Consider the following 14,049-nt stretch of genomic DNA (forward strand, 5'->3'; position numbering starts at 1 on the left):
ACAATCCCCTGTGAGCAAGCACTCGGCGACGGTGGGGAGGAAAAACTCCCTTTAAGCAGGAAGAAACCTCCGGCAGAACCAGGCTCAGGGAGGGGCAGCCATCTGCCGAGACTGGTTGGGGGGGTGAAAGAAAAGAATAAGGAAGGAGAGACAAGAAAGGATGGCTGGAGGAAAGAAAGGCACAGAGGAGAGGTCAAGGTCCATGGAGATGGATCGAAGGTGGTGGCAGACGAGGGGAGCTCTGTTTGAGCTGAAACAGCAGCAGCAGAGGCCCTCCGGAGAACTTGAAGCGCTTTTTCTTTCTGAGGCAGGCACTCGGCAGCTGTTTGTGCTGCAGGATGAGGGTGGCAGATCACTGAGAGCTTCTGCTTCTCAGCTTTCAAGTGTTGTACACTTTATCTCGAGTTCTTTAACCTCGGTCGTGCTTTTCTCCATGCCTTTCTTCCAGAAGGTTCAATTCTGCTGCTGATTTTTTCTGCTTCCTGCAGGTCCTCACACTGACTCTGCACTTGTTGAAGTCTGCACTGGATGTCTTTGTTCCTTTCTTCCATCTTCTGAGGCATCTCCCTGTGCTTTGCTTCCTTTTCTTTGAGGACATTTCCATTGCTCTGCTGGGCTTTGTGAAGCAATGCTTGCAGGTTTGGAATTTGTTTCTGCATGTCCTCCAGTTTGGCCTCCACCACCCTGTGCTTCTTTTCACTGTTATCCAGTTTGGATTTGACCTCTGTGTGCTTCATCTTCAGTTCTTTGTTCTCTTTTAGAACTGCTACTTTTTTTTCCAATGTTTGATCAAGCATTGCTGTAAGCTTTGGTTTGTTTTGCCTCATTTCTAGCAGCTTTGTTTCCAGCTTTCTGCATTTTGCATTCTGTTCCTGCTGGATAAGCACCTGTGTGTTTTCTTGTGAACCTTCATTAAGCTTTTTCTCGCAAGCCTTTGTTCTTTGTTCATGGCTTCGAGCTTCGATTGCAGCTCCGCACGTACTGCATCCTGCTCTACCTTCTCTTTCACCATGGCTCTATTTGTTTCCATGGCTGCATTCAACTTGACTTGCAAGTTTTGCTGTTTTCCCTCCATGTTTTGGAGCTTGGACTGCAGCTCTTGGACTTTTCTCTCCGCCACTCGGAGTTTGCTGCCACGTATCATCGCATAAATTTTCCCCTTCTGCACCCGTGATGTGATCCACTTCTGTGGATTTAGGCTCATCATCACCACTGAAGGGCTCGGCGTCAGTGTCAAACTGAATCATTTGGCCGAAAACCCCAGTAATGGGTGTCTATTTCAGGGTCAAGGGGGATTTCAGGCAGATCACCCCATTCAAGGGGGACTTCTGAATTATCACCCTGGTCAAACAGGTCGCTTTCTCCTGAGAGTTGAGACATGCTGTTGATCGTTTGACTGCTACGGATTGAAAAGTTTCCAAATGCTCCGTGCTGAAGTTTCAACTGCTGCGAACAGGAATACTGCAAACACGACTGCTGCGAACACGAATGGTGCAAACAGGAATGCTGCAAACACGAATGGTGCAAACAGGAATGCCGCAAACAGGAATGGTGCAAACAGGAATGCTGCAAACACGACTGCTGTGAACAGAAATGCTGCAAACACGACTGCTGTGAACAGAAATGCTGCAAACACGACTGCTGCAAACACTGAATTCTACTCTTCAAAGGCAAACCATAAAAAAACAGACAGATAGAATGTTATGTCATAATGTAACAAATCTAAAGTCAACATTTCATATGCAAATTAGGTTGTCACATGACTTTAAAGATGTCATGTGACACAAGAAGATGGCCTTGTAAGGAACTGCAGGCAAATTTATATGAGGTAAGGCATTTTTTAAATTCATTTTTTTACTTTATGGTTAACATTCTTTGAACTGTTTTGCAATTCTATTTATTTATTCAACATTTGGTTTAAAATGACTGAAAAGTAGAAATTAGATATAGTTATAAATATTTATTTTTATAAATATAATAGAAAAAAGGCATTTCCTGGAGGAAAATGCACTGTGAATGCTTGCTGCTGAATGATTGGAGCTGAAATGCCACGAAATGCTTCAGAGCTTAAATCTGATTGGCTGAAAGACTGAAAGCAGCTTAAAAATGCTGAAAATAAATCTGAAATTCAAAACAGCTGAAATTGTCAACAAAGTAGCAAAATTAAACTCAATTTGCTTAAAGGGCAGAAAAACAGCCTGAAGAAATTTTAACTGCAGCTGAAGAAAAACCAGAAAAGATACTGAAATGGGTAAAACGGCCCACCAGTGTTCATTTTGACAGCAAATTTTGATTTAGTTTTAGTTATAATTTAGTCATCTTTTAGTTTTAGTCTAGTTTTAGTCGACGAAATTATCGTAAGAATTTAGTCGACTAAATCTGCAGTCCATTTAGTCAACTAAAATATAAAAAATATAAATAAAATGCACAAGTGCCAAAACAAAAATCTGTATTCATTTGCCAGTAGAAATTGTTGAAACTTGTGAAATCCTCCTGATCTTTGCTGTATTGTGGAAACATGTAAAAAATAATGTGAATGAAAACAGAGGCAGCAAAATGCAGGAAAACAATTTAGAGCCATTGCTAAAGGTTGGATGAGTGTACTTGAGTGGTCAAAGTCTGCTGCTTGTTGCCACAGTACTGCTCATTTTCTCAGCTCTAATTGTTTTGTAAAACACAGTTTGTAGACTTAAGCCCAAAGAGAAAACCACTGTAAGCATGATACAGCTATGAATAAAGCAATGACTTGCATGATTGATAAAAGATGCAAACATACCAACAGCAGGTAAAATCAGATCTAGAAAAGCTGCACCAAATGCTGTCTGCAGGGACGGTGAACTGGGGAGTGTTCAATGTCACTTACCATTTTCTCTGCAATAATTATTTTTCTGTTCTGACTAAAGGTTTTTAGGTTCTGTGTTTGAGGATGCTGAGGACAACCAAGAAAGAGATGATGATGATGATGATGTTTTGCCGTGAAGCATAAACATGGAGAACCCATAGATGACCTGGAAGGTGTTGGAGTCATCATCAGAGGTGTGGAAGTGTTTCACAACCTTAGGAGCATTGCATATGATACCTATGCATATGATAGTATCACATTTCCTGTGTAATATAATGAAGGTTTTGGAATGGTTTTAATTTAGATGATTGATAAAGGGGAAAAGATCTTGTAAGGAATTCCTGTGTAGTGTATAATGTGTGTTTGGATGGAGCTGGTTTTTCTGTTCATCCTAATTTGAAAATATGTCCCATAAGATGTGTCAGGAACCGCTGCGTGGCAGGCAGGTGAGGACGCCAAAGCAGGGCGCTGGACTCGGAATAACTCAAAAACTCAGCTTTTATTTGCTGGCAAACACGGGGGTGGAACTGGCAGGACCAGCAGCAAACACTTGGAAACAGGAGGGGAAAAAACACACACACACACACAGCACTGAGACCAGGGTCCTATTCCAGGAAGCAGGTTCAACAAACTCTGAGTTTAAAAACAGACTCTGAGTTGATCGGCAACTCTGAGTTTCCCGTTCCAGAACAGCTGATCAGAGTTGGTCGATCAGCTCTGAGTATGATCACCCTGAGTTAGCGCTTGCGTGAGTGAGGAAAAAAAAGCCATCATCAATGGAGCGCTGACACCAGGATTCACCATGGCAAAGAGTAAATAAAGGGCGGAGCCTTTTTCTGTTATCATGTCTGCTGTCATCATTTATACAACCTGAATCTCCATCAGATGAAGCCGAATCTTAATTTCACATTTGATTTATAAAATCTAATTATTCAGCCTGACGGACAAACTGCAGGAGACAGAAGGTGAAGATAAAACTGTGGAGAAACAGCTCAGACTGAGTTTACTGACCGACCTGTGTGTGAGAGACTGAGACAGCAGCAGACCCCGGGGGGCCCTGACCTCAGGTCAGTTTATTTAATAAAAACTGTTTTTGCTGCAGTTTATGACAGTTTCAGTTTATGGTTATTTGTTTAAATAATTGTACAGTAAAAATGGAATCTATTGATGGAACAGCACCCCTCACTTTATTCATTTTTTAATTGAGGATTTCATTATTTCTGCCATTACTGGATAAAAATGAGATTTGCAGAAAAACTGCTTTAATGTTTCCAGTTTAACCATTTTAATCTGATCTAAGATCAGCGGATAGATGACAGCTCTCTGACAGCCACAGCAGAGATGTTTCACTGAGTTGCTGTTAAAGGTCAGAGTTCAGTAATAGTTTCATATTTAGCTGAAAACATTCAGAGCAGCTTTCCAAGTCTGTAATGAATGTAAAGTTTTACCAGTCAAGGCAAACATGCTGTGATAAATGTCTCAGCTTTATAGGTTTTAAAATTCAGTGCAATTTGGGAGGATGAGGCATTTTAATTAAAGAATGCAGATCGTGTCGGGAAGATGAATCCATTATGAACAGATCCAGACTGGATGAGCTGGAAAATAACTGGAGCCTGAACTGGATCTGGGCCTTATCGCGTCTGAATCGTGATCCTGATCCATTTGGATCCTCCTGCTGCGCAGGCGGACTCGGACACGGTTTGCGGATCCGTTATAGAGCCTATGATCAGCGATTTTGGTGATTTTTCAGTGGAAAATATGTGGAAATTCACACTCTGAATTTCATTTTGACTTCTTAATTAAATTCCAGTTGACTGGATACAGTTGGAATTACCAAAAACAGTTACGTTGGTCACACATGAGTCAGTTATTTTCATTTTAATAATATTAGTAAATTACAGTTGTGCTCAAAAGTTACATACCCCGGCAGAATTTTTGCTTTCTTGCACCTGCCTCCTCCACCTGCACGTTCTGACAGACACCTGCAATCCACAGCTCCACCCACACTTTCTGCAAGCAAAATTTTGGCATTCACCTTGATTTCGTTGCTCTTTCTCAGCTAATACACCCAGAGGACCTGCAGCTGTATCCTACAACTGCCTCTGACAACATCTACCAACACGTTACCAGCCAGCTGCCTCCTCCACCTGCACATTGTGGCACACTACTGCAGAGCAAACCTTCATCCACACGCTCTGCCAGCAGCCTTCACATCTCAACGTACCACCCATGTAGTCTCCAACTAAATCAGCTCTCAAACCTCCTCCTCCTGTACACGGTGCACCTCTTTATGTGATGTCGTGTGTGTTTCTCAGCCCATGTCCCCCACCCCACACCTGCTCTGTTCATTTCTGATGATGAACATACGGATACTAAGGAAAGTTGATGGTAAGCCTCAAATTAAGGAAGCGACTTGCTTTTACTTGACATTCAGTGGGACACAGCTGATGGACCACCTCTTCTTTCCTGTCTTTTAACTTCAAGTCATTGTTCTGTGCAAAGAAACAACTGTTACACTCAAGTATTGCTCAAACAAACTCTCTCTTGTGTTGTGCACCATGTCAAACAGACATCAGCGTACCAGCCTTGAGATCGCCAGCTTTAGCTCACACAAAGACGTGCCCTGGGCCGAGCCACCCAGCCCTTTAACATCACGCTACCATTGAGGCTCCTGCCAATGCTCCATGCTCCATCCAAACTCAACACTTAAGGATCACTGCAGGAACCCTTCAACACAACTCACAAAGCTCACGCTGCTGCTGCTGCTGCTCAGTGTCTCACATATTAAATTCACTCAATAAAGTCAAAATAGCACTTCATACAAAATCTTCCACTAGACTTGACCTTTTTTTGTTGATTCAAACTTATTACCTCGTGTTCTTAAATGTACTTATCACACTATTCTTATCTCTGACCATGCACTGTTGTCACTTGAATTCAATTTTCATATTCAGAGAGCACAATACAATTGGAAATTTAATCCCCTCCTTGAACTTAGACAGCTCCTTCTGTAAATTGGTTTCCAATAAATACTGGATTTATGGCTTTTAATGATAATGGGGCTGTCTCAGACTCTACTCTCTGGGAATCTTTCAAGCTTGTAATAAGAGGTCATATTATATCATATCAGTCTAAGGTCAGAAGGACCAGACCTACTCATCTGGCTGAAATTTAGAAGCAATTAATCACCTTTAGAAGATGCATTTCTCAGCTCTAACTCTGACCACATATTTGCATCTATTGCAAATTTAAAATACGAATATAACTGTATTTTGGATGATATTCAGAGGCTGCGTCAGAGGTACTTTGAATTGGGGGACAAAGGAGATAAAATACTGTGTAGGCAGCTGAAAGGTTTACATGCAGAGCATGCCATTGATAAGCTACTTTCTCCATCAGGTCAACTGTTAACAGACCATAAGCTTATAAATAAGACCTTTTTCCAGTTTTACAGTAACTCTATGCCTCCAACACAACTGCATGTCAAGAGAATCTCACAGACTTTCTCCAATCACTGGACATCCCTACTCTCACAGATGCCTCCATGTTGGAATTAGACGCTAGCACGACCCACGCTAAGCGCTTAGCATGACCCACGCTAAGTGCTTAGCTTGGCCGATGCTCTGGCTCGGCTCTACAGCTGCTTTATTAAGGAAAATAACATTGCCTTGTTTGTTCAGCTTTACTTCATTGATTTTATCTTTGAAGGTAATCTGGTGCTCTTATAATTACTTGATTCCCCGCCATCAACACCTTTGGATAAAACATGGTAATTGATGTCGATGTAGCTGACTTTGGGCTATACTTTCATGTCATTTACACAAGTGACGGGTGAGGCACTGTTACCTCGCTGCTTTTAAAATCATCCTTGCAATGTCTCCACCTCCGATGTGGTACTATTTAGGCCAGGTAAAAGAAACTGCAGTGTCAAAATGTTTCAATGAACGGCAAGTGTGTAAGCCCGCAACCGGAAACAACAGCGCAAAGGGAAGTAAAGTACCAGCTTCTGCTATGAATTATGGGTAATGGCGCGAAGTCAGGAATACTGTGGATATTATATGGGTCTAGGCAAAGCATTAAAGTCATTAAGTTATTTCATAAAGTTCATTTGTACTTCTAAACATATTTATGGTGTTTTTCTTCACTTTTTGTCTCTCCAAAGATGTTTTTCCTCTCTCCTGTAGCCTCGATTGCAACTACGGTACATCCAAATGTACAATTATGCAAATTAGGCGATGACGTCATATAACTTGGACAAACAGGTCTCAATTTGTCTGGTCTAGAGCGGACCTGTTCTGGTACTGTGGTGGTGTGACACTCAGGAATGTCCTTCCACCCAGATGGTCTGTGCGCTCTGGTCAGACTTTATCACCCTATAACAATAATAACAGCGCTCGAGGCCTCCAACCTAGACAAAACTAGGATTAAAAGAGGTGCTAATTGGGACTTGACAGGTCCCACGTATATAGATGCAGTTGGAATACCTCGAGGTGTCCCAAACAAGTACAAATTGGCAGATCAGATAGCGGGAGGGTTTGAAAATCTCCCTTTAATATCAGCCTTATTTCCTGTCACACCCAACAAAAAGTGGATCGCATAAATTATCTCTATTATAACGTGCAACGTCTATCTAATTTTTCGAGGGATGCAATAGGAGGAGTGGCAGAGCAGCTCTCTGGAACCTCAGAGTACAGACAGTGGACTCAGGACTTTGTGGGCTGGTGCCAGCGGAACCACCTCCTGATCAATGCCGCTAAAACCAAGGAGCTGGTGGTGGATTTCCGCAGGCGCAGACCCACCACACGGACACCGGTGAACATCCAGGGAGTGGACATTGAGATAGTGGACTCTTATAAGTACCTGGGTGTTCACCTGAACAATAAACTGGACTGGACTCACAACACTGATGCGCTCTACAGGAAGGGTCAGAGCAGACTCTACCTGCTGAGAAGGCTGAGGTCTTTTGGAGTGCAGGGGGCACTCCTGAAGACCTTCTATGACTCTGTAGTGGCATCAGCCATCTTCTATGCAACAGTATGTTGGAGCAGCAGCTTGTCTACAGCTGAGAGGAAGAGGATAGACAAGCTCATCAGGAAAGCCAGCTCTGTCCTAGGATGTCCTCTCGACTCAGTGCAGGTGGTGGGAGACAGAATGACTCTAACCAAAATAACTGATGGACAAAGTCTCCCATCCCATGCATGAAGCTGTTGCCGAGCTGGAGAGCTCCTTCAGTGACAGACTGCTGCATCCTAAATGCACAAAGGAGCGTTACCGCAGATCCTTCCTCCCAGCAGCTGTAAGACTTTATAACCATCACTGCTCCCAACAAAACCACAATAACCTACACAATGTAGGATAATTATAATATATGTAAATAGCCCGGCCTGTTAAGGTTCAACACACAGGCACATCATGTACATTGTATATAGTGTTATTATTAGTATTAAGGTTACCGTATTTTCCGGAGTATAAGTCGCACTTTTTTTCATAGTTTGGCTGGGGGTGCGACCTATACTCCGGAGCGACGTATATGTGACATTTATAACACATGAACCAAATACTCCAGCCACTTGACATCTCCGTGAACTGCAGCTTTAAGGCAGTCTTGCGTAACCTGTGGGCGCAGTGGATGATGGATGGAGAGCACAGCTTAACGGCAACTGGAGAATGCGCACCCAACTTTCCGGAAGTCATTGGATGGATCAAGAAAACATGGGCTTCAGTGACAAACCATCCTGTTGGGATTAAGAAAGGCTGAATAATTGGAACTGCAGCTGACGACGAGTCTGACTAACGCGACACAGAAGAGGAAGCGGCGCTTCGTCTACGGAGTGTACGGAATTGTTTAAAGTGACACCGAGGATGAAGAATTCAATGGATTGATGGTTTTGGTTAACTTGTTAGTATGTTCTTTATGCTATGGTTATCTGAATAACTTAATGTTACGTTAACATACCGAACACGTGTTCGTTGTGCGTCATGTAGCTGAATGTGCTACGTTAGCATAACGTAGGCGTAACCGTGTTCGTCCTGTTCTTTAATCCATTATTATTTTAAATTGCCGTTCAAGATGGAATTTCTGCTCTGGGTCTCGGTTCTATCAAACCCCCCCCCCCCCCCCCCCCCCCCCCCCCCCCCCAAAAAGTGCGACTTATAGTCCAGTGCGACCTATATATGTTTTTTTCTTCTTTATTATGCATTTTTTGGCTGGTGCGACCTATACTCCGGAGCGACGTATAGTCCGAAAAATACGGTAATCTTGTTTGTTGATTTATATATATATATAGATATATATATATTATATAATATATTAATAATTATATATATATTTCTCAATAGTGTAAATTATTATATTTATATTTATAATAACCGCTGCTGTTACACCCCAATTCCCCTCTGTTGGACAATAAAGGATGTTTCTTCTTCTTCTTCTTCTTCTTTGGCAGTCCAGAATAGACTAGCCTTAGATATGATGTTGGCCAACAAGGGGCGTCTGCCATATGTTTTGGGGATCAATGTTGTACAGTGATTGCTAACAACACTGCACCTGACGGCTCAGTGACTCGCACCCTACAAGGCCTGAAAGCTTTGAGTGACACGATGGCCTCCCACGCTGGAGTTGAAAATCCCCTGGACGACTTATTCAGTGCATGGTTTGGTAATTGGAAGGATCTGGCACTCTCCCTCGTCACTTCTCTGGCTATTTCACTAGGTTTCCTGATAGTATGTGGATGTTGTTGTGCCCTGTTTGGCATGCCCTGTGTGTTCCCTTTATTATTGCTGTTATAGTATGGGGCTATTATTGTAGCAAAAGCTGTGTGTCCGTAATGAATCCACGTGTGTGTATCGCAATCTGTCCGTAACTGATCCACATGTGTAAATTTGTGTGTGCGTAAGTGGATCTGTCTGTTCTGTCCACGTGTGTGTATCGCGATCTGTATTTTGATCTGTGTGTCTGTAATCAGATTTGTAAATCTGGAGGAGGAGAGAGGAGACTAGCTGTAGTCACGCGAGACTTTGTGAATCTCGGCAGTATCGTTAATGGCGGCGTGACTCTATCAGCAAACATTTGCGTGATTAGCCTTTTTTTTTTCGCCAATTTATAACTAGACATTAAAACCAAAAAATATAGGTAGTTTCTTAGCCTAACTTAAATTATTTTCACAATCACTGAGGACGGTGAGAGGACCTGGATAGTTTGCTGCGGTACATCGACGGGTGTTTTGAGCGAGTTCGTCATGGGGAAAACAGACAAGACGCCGACTCCCTCCCCAGCAAAGCAACGCCGTCCACAAAAGAAGCCGCCCAGAAGATTCCCCAGAGGCAACTTCGCCACCCACCACCAATTGTGGACATTCTGGAGTCCATTAATACAATTGTCCAGCTTTGACGCCCGCTTGGCCCTGGTTGAAATCCTTCACAAGGAGTTTCAGGCCCTGCGGGAGTCAGTCGAGTTCAGCCAGCATCAGGTGGAAACACTGGCTGCTGAAAACGCTGTCCTCAGAGAGTCGGTGAATTCCCTCACCGAGGAAACGACCCGGCTCTCAGAAGAAATAAGAAAATTAAAGAATCGATTATCGAGCTTCAGGGCCCGCAGCATGAGAGAAAATCTTGTTTTTCAGGTATCCCGGAGAAGGCAGAGGAGGACCCGGAGGCTACAGTGAAGGAATTTATCCAAACTCACCTGAAGCTCCCGGAGGACGCCGTGAAGACCATCGCCTTCCATAGAGTCCACCGCCTGGGAGGGAAGCGACCCGGAGCACGCACCCAGACCGATCGTGGCCAAATTCGAACACTTCAAAGAAAAAGAGCTGGTGAAGAGCCGCGGCCGGAGCTGAGAGGGACGGACTTCAGCGTCAACGACCAGTTTCCAAAGGAGATTCTGGAGCGACGCAAGGCTCTATTCCCCATCCGGAAGAAGCTCATGCAGGGAGGCTCCCGGGCTGTCATCGCCGTGGACAAACTGTATGTAAACGGACAGCTTTACCGAGACAAAAACATCACGCCATGGCTCTGCTGATCGATCAGGTGATCTGTGTCCATATTAACGTTCTTTTCTGAGTTTTTTTTTTCAACCATCTAAACAGTACCATTAAATAGTCTAAATCTGTCTAAGTAGTACCATTAACGCCGACGAGTCAGCATAGTACCGTGATCGTTTGTTTTTGTTTGTTTTCTGTTTTGTTTTCCCCTCATCTAATTTCATTCTTATGTCACTTAGGTCACTTTTTACACGTCTTTTTTTCTTCTGCACTCAGCAATATGTTTACGTCACTTACAATGCTACAGTTTACTACCTAACATACAGCGCAGATGCCACACACCAACTACAGCGCACATACACACGCCACACAATATAAGGGCACACGCCAACATCAGAACATATGTACACACACACACATCCTTAGTGAGCACACAACAGTCCATCAGTTAGTTTAAATATGAGCACACTCAGATTGTCTCATGGAATGTGCACGGGGCTGGTTCGAGGAAAAGAGACTAAAAATTTTTAATCGGTTAAAAGACTTAAAAGCAGATGTTGTTTTCTACAGGAGACACATGTGTCCAAAACATCTGTGCTCACTCTTTCCTCTCCACAGTTCCCTCACACGTACTCAGCCTGCTATAACTCCAAACAAAGAGGTGTAGCTATTGATTAACAAGAAGATAAACTTTACATTAGCAACAGTACAATAGACCCTGAAGGTAGATTTTAATACTTAATTTATCTATACAGAATACGATTTATGTTTCTATATATATGGACCAAATGTTGATGACCCCTCCTCTTTCATGCTTTGTTCACTTCACTCTCAGATCACTCTGACACCACACTTGTAATAGGAGGAGACTTCAACCTGGTACTTAATGCAGATATTGACAGGCTCAGTACAGCAGTGAGTCAGAGGAACTGGCAGTCTGCAGACATTCTTAAACAGTACATGAAGGATTTTGGACTTTGCGATGCTTGGCGTTCACATCACCCTACTTTGAGAGATTATGTTATTTCTCACCAGTACACAAATCTCATTCCCGCTTAGATTACTTTTAGTTAGCAGCTCCATGATGATGGATATCACAGACACTCAGATTCACCCTATCACTATTAGCGATCATGCACCGGTGTCTATATCTCTGACACAGAAAAGAGTCACACCACCAATCAGGAACTGGAGATTAATACATTACTTAAAGAAGAATTTTATTAATTATTTCAAAAAGGAATGGTCAGCATACTTAGAATATAATGATATTCCAGGAATATCACCATGTGTTCTTGGGAAGCAGGAAAGGCAGTAATGCGGGGCAAAATAATATCTTACTGCTCCATAGGAAAAATAAAGAAAAGCACTTGTGTTAGAATTAGAACAAAAATTAAATCTTTAGAAACTGCCTATGCCGCTTCACACAAGAACATACAATTATCAGCCTGAGGAAACTGAAACTGGAGCTAAAGAAATAATTGATAAAAGGACACAATTTATGTTGCAGAGGCTGCGTTTGGAAAACTTTGAGCATGGAAATAAATCTGGAAAATTCCTGGCCAAGCAATTAAAACTGAATAAAGAAAAAACTATTTTTTCTATTAAAGACTCGATGGTATTATTACTCATGACCCACACAAATAAATAAACTCTTTCAGAGACTTCTATGAAGCCTATATTCACCACAGATTAACCCATCTGATACTGAAATTGAAGAATTTCTTAATAATATAAATCTACCAAAACTAAATGACAGCCAGGCTGCAGCTCTGGATTTACCTCTTTCATTGTCTGAACTTAGTGAAGCCCTACAGCATCTCCCAAATAATAAAGCCCCAGGCCCAGATGGTTTTCCAGCCGCTTTTATAAAGAATTTTGGTCTGAGCTAGCTCCCATTTTTTCAGAATGGTAACTCAGATTCGAATGACCACATCTCTATCTCCAACCTAAACTCTGCTAACATTAGCCTGCTTCTTAAACCAGGCAAAGACCCCACACTCCATCCAGCTACAGGCCAATCTCTCTCATTAATGTAGATCTTAAAATAATTTGCAAAGCCCTTGCCAAAAGATTAGAAAGTATTACTCCCATTATTGTACATCCAGATCAACAGGCTTTATCAAGGGTCGGCACTCAGCCAATAATACACACGCGACTGATAAATATAATAGACTATTGTTCTATTAACAAATTAGAGACGACAATCGGTCTTTAGATGCAGAGAAGGCATTTGATCGGGTAAATTGGAAATTCTTACTAGCAGTTCTGCAAAAAATTTGGATTCGGTTCATCCTTTATAAACTGGATCAGAACACTACACAGCTCTCCGAATGCACGTGTTAGGACAAATGATCTCATTTCACAAAGTTTCAGTCTGCAGAGGGGCACTAGGCAGGGCTGCCCACCTCTCCCTCTCTTTTGTAATTTTCAATTGAGCCGCTAGCAGCAGCAATCCGTCAAAATGTAATATTAAAGGGATTCAAACTGAAAATATGGACCATAAACTTAGCCTTTATGCTGATGATGTATTACTTTTCCTTGGGAATCACAAGGCTCTCTTTGTGAAACTATCACACTGATAGATAAGTTTCATCTATATCTGATTACTCTATCAATTGGAGTAAATCAACAGTTTTGCCTCTGAATTGTAATTCCAGAGAACCTCTAGGACCCCACTAAAGTCAGGAAATTGATATTAGGCATAAATTTTCCGCCAGGCTCTCAGACTTGGTACGATTAAATCATATCCCCTTATTAAAAACAATAGAGGATGATCTCACACGTTGGAACAGTTTACCTATATCACTCATGGGGAGAGTTGCTGCCATTAAAATGATGGTTTTACCAAAATTAATTATCTATTTCATTGATCCCTAATAAACCTACTCTTCCTTGGTTTAAGTCACTAGATTCAAACATCTCAAAATTTTTATGGAAAAACAAACCGTCAAGAATAAGCTTAAAAACTTTACAAAAGCCAAAACACAGTGGAGGTCTAGAATTACCAAACTTTTATTACTATTTCTTAAGCAGTAGATTGCAGTATATTTCAAAGTGGATCAAATCCAATTCATTAGACAACCCATGGCTGGATCTAGAACAGGCGTTTTGTGGAAAAATAAAAATCTCAGATTTACCTTTCATTAGTTCCAGTATTAAACATCATAACTGCTATAAAGTCCTTAGTATAATACCTCTCTGACAGCCTGGTGGGAATTTTTA

The sequence above is a fragment of the Archocentrus centrarchus genome, chromosome 13 (assembly GCF_007364275.1).
Source record: "Archocentrus centrarchus isolate MPI-CPG fArcCen1 chromosome 13, fArcCen1, whole genome shotgun sequence".
Lineage (NCBI taxonomy): Eukaryota > Metazoa > Chordata > Actinopteri > Cichliformes > Cichlidae > Archocentrus > Archocentrus centrarchus.